General features: G+C 29.9%; 1 pseudogene; it reads right to left on the bottom strand.

Annotated features, from left to right (window-relative positions):
- Positions 1 to 4,439: 4,439 nt before the first annotated feature.
- LOC149540974 (uncharacterized protein At4g15970 pseudogene) lies at positions 4,440 to 6,472 on the bottom strand (annotated as a pseudogene).
- Positions 6,473 to 7,909: the final 1,437 nt, after the last annotated feature.

Raw genomic sequence — 7,909 nt, 5'->3', positions numbered from 1 at the left:
TAAGGAATCAAAAATCTCAAAATTTTAGTATTTGCAATCAAAAGATGTTTGAGATGTTCATTTTTGTAACAATTATAAATTCATTGATTATGATTTTTTTATTTTTTTAATACTTACAATTTCATTAGTTTTGTTTATGCAAATTTTGAATAATTCTAATTACTATAGTTTGAATTTTTTATATTTTGAATTTTCCACCATGTCTCTTTAGAAATCAAAGAATATTATATCAATTATAACTTGTTAGAATAAATAATGTTTATTTATCTCTTGGTAGTTAGGCATTTAATATGTAGTCTAGAAACGTCCTAAATTGTCCTGATTTCTCCTTTCTCTCCACTATAGCCTATTACAACTTTTTGGAGGTCTAAAATATGGTTATAAATACCAGCCTCTTGCTTCATGTAAGTAACAAAAAAATTGATAGTATTTGTTGAATAAACATTTAGTTTACTTTGTGCATCTCTGCCCTACCTTGTTCCATTCTATTCTAGTCTATTTGCTGCTCCCTTTTATCTCTTTTTTTTCTGTTGTTCTTGCTCTATTTTTAATTCAATTTTATCATGGTATTAGAGCTAGCTTAGTTTCTAGGCTGTGAATATATGTGTTTTTTTTGTGTCAATCTTTACACTTGAAGGTTGTAACCAAGCAGTGAGCAGCAATTTGTGTTGGGGCAAAAGAAAACTACATCAAAGTAAAAAAACTATAGCAAGGGAAAGAATTATTTCATAATTGGGTGAGAACTTTTCAATTTCAATTTGGGCATCAAAGCTTTTTGAAATTTCTTTCATTCTCATCCAAAAAGGAGAGAATTTGACTATGGAATCACTTGTTGTTACTTTTCCCACAGTTAAATTAAATGGGAAAAATTATTATGATTGGGTATCTCATGTTGAAATCACTCTAACTCTTCAAAATTATTATGATATTGTGACTGGTAGTGAAAAAATGCCTACAAATCTAGGAAAGGATCAAGATAATTGGAATAAAAGAGACAAGAAGGTAGTAGCACTAATCAAGCTTACACTTTCAGAAGAGGTTTTTCTAGAAGTTCATAATGAGAGAAGTGGAGTCAAAGTATGGGAGATTTTGAAGGATCTATATCAAAATTTAGGTGATGTATGGATTTTATCTCTCACTACTGAGTTGTATAAAATGAAATTATCAAGCTCACAAGAGATAGTCCCACATTTAAGTAAGTTAAAGGAAAATAAGAATGAGCTTGCTTCTCTTGGAAAAGATATAGATGATAGAGATTTTGTGCAAATTATATTACAAAGTCTTCTAGGATCTTATCAATCATTTGTAAGGGGTTTAGATAGTGCAGGTAAATTAAAAAGTATTAAATCTGAAGAATTGTGTGCTAAGTTAGTTCAAGAAGAGAAAAGACAAGTTAAAGAAAAAGAATCGTTTGATAGTGAATCTCAAGCATTTGCAATGAAAGGAAAGCAATATTATAAGAAGTCACAAGATAATCAATTTAAAGAAATAAATTTGAAGTATGAAAATAAAGGTGCTTCATATATAGATCATAATAGAAGTAAATGGAAATGTAATTATTGTGGAAAAATGGGTCATAAAGCAAATGAATATTTCAAGAAGAAAAGAGATACAGAGAAGAAGATAAGTATTCTCCCAAATTTGGTGATTCTAAAATAAATGCATTTTGTGTTGTACTTAAAGAAAATAATACTTTCAAAGATGATTGGGTTATTTATTCTAGTGCTACAAAACACATGACTCATAATAGGGAACATTTTGAATTGATCAATAGGTGAAAATACTATCTGAGAAAATATATTTGGGAGATAATAGTGCTTTAGAGGTTAAAGGGACTGGTAATGTCAAAGTTGATAATGGTTTATTCAAAAATGTAAAGCTAGTCCATGAATTAAAAACAAATCTACTTTCAGTATCTCAAATTGCAAGTCAAGGATATAAAATAGAATTCTACAATGATAAGTGTTTAATCAAGGATGTCGATGATAATTATAGAGTTATTGCAATTGGTCAAATGGAGAATGGATTATATAAGTTTCAACAATTTACTTCTAAATGTGGAGATAAACATATATGTGCTATTGCCCTATATGATGATATGAGCAGGTTGTGGCATGAGCATTTCGGGCATGTCAATTTTTAAAGTCTCAAACTTATCAAGAGATTACAAATGGTGCATGGGCCTTCAAAGATATCATTAAGTCCCAAGGTATGTGAAGGATGTGCAATGGAGAAACAACATGTGGAAAGTTTCCCTCAAGGTAAATCATGGAGAGCAAAAACTTCTCTACATCTAGTTCATAGTGATGTAATGGGTCCTTTTAAAACACCTTCAATTGGAGGATCAAGGTATGCCCTCACCTTTATAGATGATTGTAGTAGAAGAATTTAGGTGTATTTTCTACAAAAGAAAGATGAAGTGTTTCAAAATTTTAAGGAGTTTAAAGCTTTGACTGAAAAACAAAGTGGAAAGTATTTAAAATAATAAGAATTGATAGAGAGATTGAATACATGAATAAGGATTTTTTAGATTTTTGTAAAAAACAAGAAATAAAGAAAGAATCAATGGTCTCTTATTCACCCCAAAAAAATGGGGTTGCTGAAAGAAAAAATAGAACTATAATAGAAATGGCTAGGTGTATGCTTCATGCTAGAAATCTAGAAGCTAAATTTTGGGTTGAAGCAGTTCAACTGCCGTATATATCTTGAATAGAACACCTACTAAGGCAATTTTGAACATAACACCAAAAGAGGCATGGAGTGGAAGAAAGCCTACAGTGCCTCATTTTAGAATTTTTGGTTGTAAAGCATATGCTCACATTCCTGATGAAAGAAGGAGAAAACTTGAAAGGAAGAGTGAGAAGTGCATAATGGTTAGATATAGTGAGGAATCAAAAGGATATAGGTTATACAATCCTAGAACTAATGAAATATATATTAAAAGAAATTTATGGTTTGATGAAGATATTAAGAATGATAACTGTCCAACATTATCTTTCTTCCCAATTTTGATTGATGAAGAAAATTCTATTTCTACCAATGGTCAAAGTCAAGGTGTACAAACTACTACATGGGAAGAGACTCAAGTTGAAGAATCAAGTGAAAGTGATAATGAAAATCCAAGGAAATTTAGAAGCATCCAAGGAATTTATCAAGAAGGTCCTATAAATATATTTGCTAACTATGCTCTTATGACTAAGGTGATGCAGGTTGACACTCCAAGCATGTATAAAGAAGCAAAAGGAAAAGATGAATGTGAGGCATTTATGCAAGAAGAATACAATTCTTTGATAAAGAATGGAACATGGGAACTAACAACACTTCCAAAAGGCAAAAATGTGGTTGGTTGCAAGTGGACCTACAGAACCATGTTCACATCAGATGGAGCTATTGAAAAATATAAAGCAAGGTTAGTGGTTAAAGGTTTCTCACAAGAAGAAGGTATAGACTATACTAAAACCTTTGCTCGAGTAGCTAAGATGAATTCCATTCATACAATAGTTGCTTTAGCTGCAAAGCTTGGTTGGAAAGTTTTTCAAATGGATGTAAAAAGTGCATTTTTGCATGGTGATTTAAAGGAAGAAATTTACATGCAACAACCACTAGGATTTATTAAATATGGTGAAGAAAATTTGGTGTGTAGATTAAGAAAATCACTCTATGGGCTTAAACAAGCACCAAGGGCATGGTACTCAAAAATAAATAAGTACTTTCTAGATGTTGGATTTAAAAGAAGTAAAGTTGATCCAGACATGTATGTAAAACATAGTGATGATAAATTTGTTATCATTGTATTGTATGTGGATGAATTGATTATTACAGGAGATCACACACATGATATTGAGAAAACCAAAGATCAACTCAAACAGGTTTTTGAAATAACTAATTTAGGACTAATGCACTACTTTTTGGGTATGCAAGCATGGCAAGAAGAAGGAAGGATCATGCTTTCTCAAACTAAGTATGCTCTTGATGTACTTAAAAAATTCAATATGAGTGATTATAAACCATGTAATACACCATGTGAAGTAGGACATAAGATTTTATTTTTTATTTTAAAAAAAATTATGTTACTTATGAAAATTGAATATTTCATCTATTGAAATTTGTACATAAAAACATCTATATAGTTATTTGGTAATTTTATTTTTCTACTGATATTTTGTTTATCCAATTCTTTCAAGTATAAATACATCTCATAATAATATTAAATAATTATAAATATAATTTTATACAACATCTCCCTCTTTCTAAAAAATCATAACATTAAATTCAGGTCATATAACTTAAAAATTGTGAATATAAACATATAATAATCATAAAGAAATATATAATAATAATAAATTTCCATTAAATTCCAAATTTTTATTTCTATCAACCAATTAATAACACCTTTAAAAGTTAGTTATACTAGCATTTTCTTATATTCAGTAACGTACTTACAAAGGGCCACATTCTATTCTACTTCTCCAACCCACCTCTCTCCTTCCTTTTAATTCAAAAGTGTTATTCAGATTCAAAGATTTGAATAAAACCCAATCATCGAGAGTGTCTCTCAAATAAGTCATCTTCTTCTTTAAACCTACACAACAATTGGTGTGCATAGTATAGACTTCTTCTAATTTTTCCTTCAGTTCACAAAATCCACTAAAGTAAATTGTATCAAGGAATAAAACATCTATGAGAAATTGAGCAAAATTTGAGGAATATTTCATCATATTAAAGACATCTTGATCATGCCTATTAGGATTTATAGTAGTATATGCATGCCAAAGTTCATAGAGTTTAGCAGTTCTTTCATTCATTTTAACAAATGAAAATTTGTATTTGGATCATTTGAGATACTACGTGAATTATGTTTATATAAATCACAAGATACTTGAAAATCTGCCTCAATCGAGAACCTCTCCAATGGATTTCGTAACCACATGATATCTACATCCTGTAAATAATATTCAAACAAAATTAGTAAAATACATTATATCTACATCTGTAAAGCAAAATTAGTAAAATTCATTATATCTACATCCTGTAAATAATATTCGAACAAAATTAGTAAAATATTTTAAGACAGATAAACTATAGGAGCGTGAAAGTATGAGACAACGAATTTGAAGATGAATACATGAGATGTCTCAGACAAAGGTAGAAAGACAAATTAGGAGATTACTTGTATTGGACAAAGCTTCTTGTTGAGCTTTTTGCTTTGTTTCTTTTTTTGTTTTGATTTTTAGTATTAAAAAAAAATAGATTTGGTGAAATTTTCTACTATTCAATACTATCTAATTAGATTTGGCTAAAAAAATATCATTTAATTTTAATCTATTAGAATAATGAATAACTGTTTTATTTTGATAAATAAGAGAAAGACTATGTGGAATTCTATTTCAAATTCTATTCTTATTAGTTTATTTTCTATACTAGTTCATTTATTAGATAAAATAGAATTTAAATTTTAAAATTTATCAAATTTTTTATTATTATTAAAAATTTCAACATTTAAAGGTGAAATATACACACTTCACCACATCAAAGATAAATAGTAGAACTTTGAATGATTTTCAATGTTATAAATTTTGTATATAAAAAACTAGAATAAAATTAAAGATAAAAAACATTAATTGAAATATTCATAGACTAATCAAAACTTTTAACTCAATAGCTAATTAAAAAGATCACTTCTACTTAAACACCAAATATATCAAAACAACCACATAGACTAGTAAACTTTCTTTAAATACGGAGCCAAATATCCTAGAGTCAATCTAATGAAACTACAATGATCAGAATAACAATGTCAAATTTTTTGATGATCGTTACAGTAAACATCTACAACGTGGGGTATATGAGGAAACTTACAGTAAACACAAAATTATATCCTCGCTCAACCACAGTCTTCAAGAAGAGAATTTTAGTCTGCGTCGTCTTTATATAATCCTTTGTCCCAAAGGACTTCTCCTCGGTAAAATCAACTCCTTCAGTCCTGAGCTCATAGCAATGAGGATGAATTTCTATGTAGCGGTTGAAAGCTTTTGCATCCATGGCCACAATGAGCAGGTGGTTAAGTAAGTCATGTGTTCCTTCCCCAATCCTAAAACTCTCAAGAAAAAGATCTATCAAACTGTTTGGGTCCATCCATGCCCCATTCACTGGTGTGAGGATCAGAGTCTTGTTTTCCATTGAAGCCTTTGCCAAAGCAATCTCCAACTCATCTGAATCACTTGCAACTTCTATCTGAAAACAAACCCAAAATAATACTGAGTTAGAAAATAGTGTGATTCAAACCATAGATTATTACAAAAGATATGTTAATATGAATTAAACTTACATATGGAGGTGTGGCTTCAATTTCTGTAGATAGAGGCCAATAAGTTCCCTTAGTTACATAGAAACACACCAATAAAACCAGTGCTAGAGAAATAATCAGAAACATATCTCTGATTGGCTTATCAAATATGATTTCTCCTTTCATCTTCAAATTGGAAGAGCCTAATCAGCCTTAGAATAACTGATTCGGTCTTGAGAGCTGCATTCTAATGTCTTGGAGATTATATACAGTGAAAACGGCTTTGTCAACCATATTAGGTTTTTTTGAACTAACTCATAATTCTAGGACGTGCAATGTGCAACTTTTATATTTGGCGTTACACTACCATCATTTATTTGGGCGTTGTGAATGATGTATTCAAAGTTTTAATCAAATGTATTATATTGAATTGAACAGAAAGAAAGGTTTGTTTATCATCCATTAGTGGGATTGGCAATATATTGTATTGGGTTACACAGAAAGAAAGTTGACAATCATGACAGGAGCAAGCAAATTGCAACTGACAAATGCATAAATAGCCTCTTTTGTTCACAAAGTGGACATTAACAGATGGGCCATCATGGGTGGATGCCCAATTTATGGGGTGTAACTAAATTCAACATCCACCCAATTTATGGGGTGTAACTAAATTCAACAAGCACTGCAGGGCAGCATAGTTCCTGCCAAGTGCATAACTATGGTAGAATTTGATTTTGGTAGGAGTTATGTCAGATTAGAACGGGCAAGATTTTCAATCAATCAAAGTGGTATGAGTCAGTTGATTCCAAAGACTGTCACTCCAAAGACTGGTTTCATAGTTGTTTAGCGTTTATTTTCAATCAATCAAGGTAGTATGGGTCTGTGGATTCGAAAGACTTTCCTTCCAAAGATGGTCCTTCCAAAACCGGTTTCATGGATAATGTTTCACGGTTGTTTACTGGTTTCATGGATGACGTTTCACCGTTGTTTATTGTTTATTATATGTAACAAATTTCAAAATTTTCTTATTGTTAAATATTGTATTGTAACATTTTCCATAGGAATGCTCTAATTCATTTTCCACGGCTATATTACTATTACATTAGCTTTAGCTTCTTTTACTTTATTTATTGTTTCTATATAATAAAATAAATTAACTAATAATAAATATGTTAAAACATAGATATTGACAGTTATATTCTTATATCTCAATGTTATAATAAAATTAATTATATATTGCTCTAATGTGGAGTCTTTCCATTTTATAAGAGAATGGAAAAAAAAGAGAGAATGTACTAAACACAAATTGATTAGAACTTGATGATGGCATTCAGAATAGTTATCACAAATATTTTATTCACCAATTTTCTTGACTCTTGAAAACAATGGAATTTTTTATTTTAAAAATGACATTCGCATTTTGTATACCTTACTTTTATTAGTACAGAATTAATAGAATAGAATACCAACATTTAGATTCCAATTCAACTCTAATTCACTTACTTAAAAACAAATGAAATAAATGCTCGATTGCATTACTGCGTAATCAAATAAATTTTTGATTGCATTCCTTCCTTTTGCCACTCTTTTGGATTTCTTGGTATGGAATTGATTATGGAGCAT

This window comes from Cupressus sempervirens, chromosome 9 (assembly GCF_028749045.1).
Source record: "Cupressus sempervirens isolate cs-2001-9-10 chromosome 9, ASM2874904v1, whole genome shotgun sequence".
In the NCBI taxonomy this organism is placed as follows: Eukaryota; Viridiplantae; Streptophyta; class Pinopsida; order Cupressales; family Cupressaceae; genus Cupressus; species Cupressus sempervirens.
The sequence above is the reverse complement of the archived record's forward strand: the minus strand, read 5'-3'. Positions and strand labels throughout refer to the sequence as shown.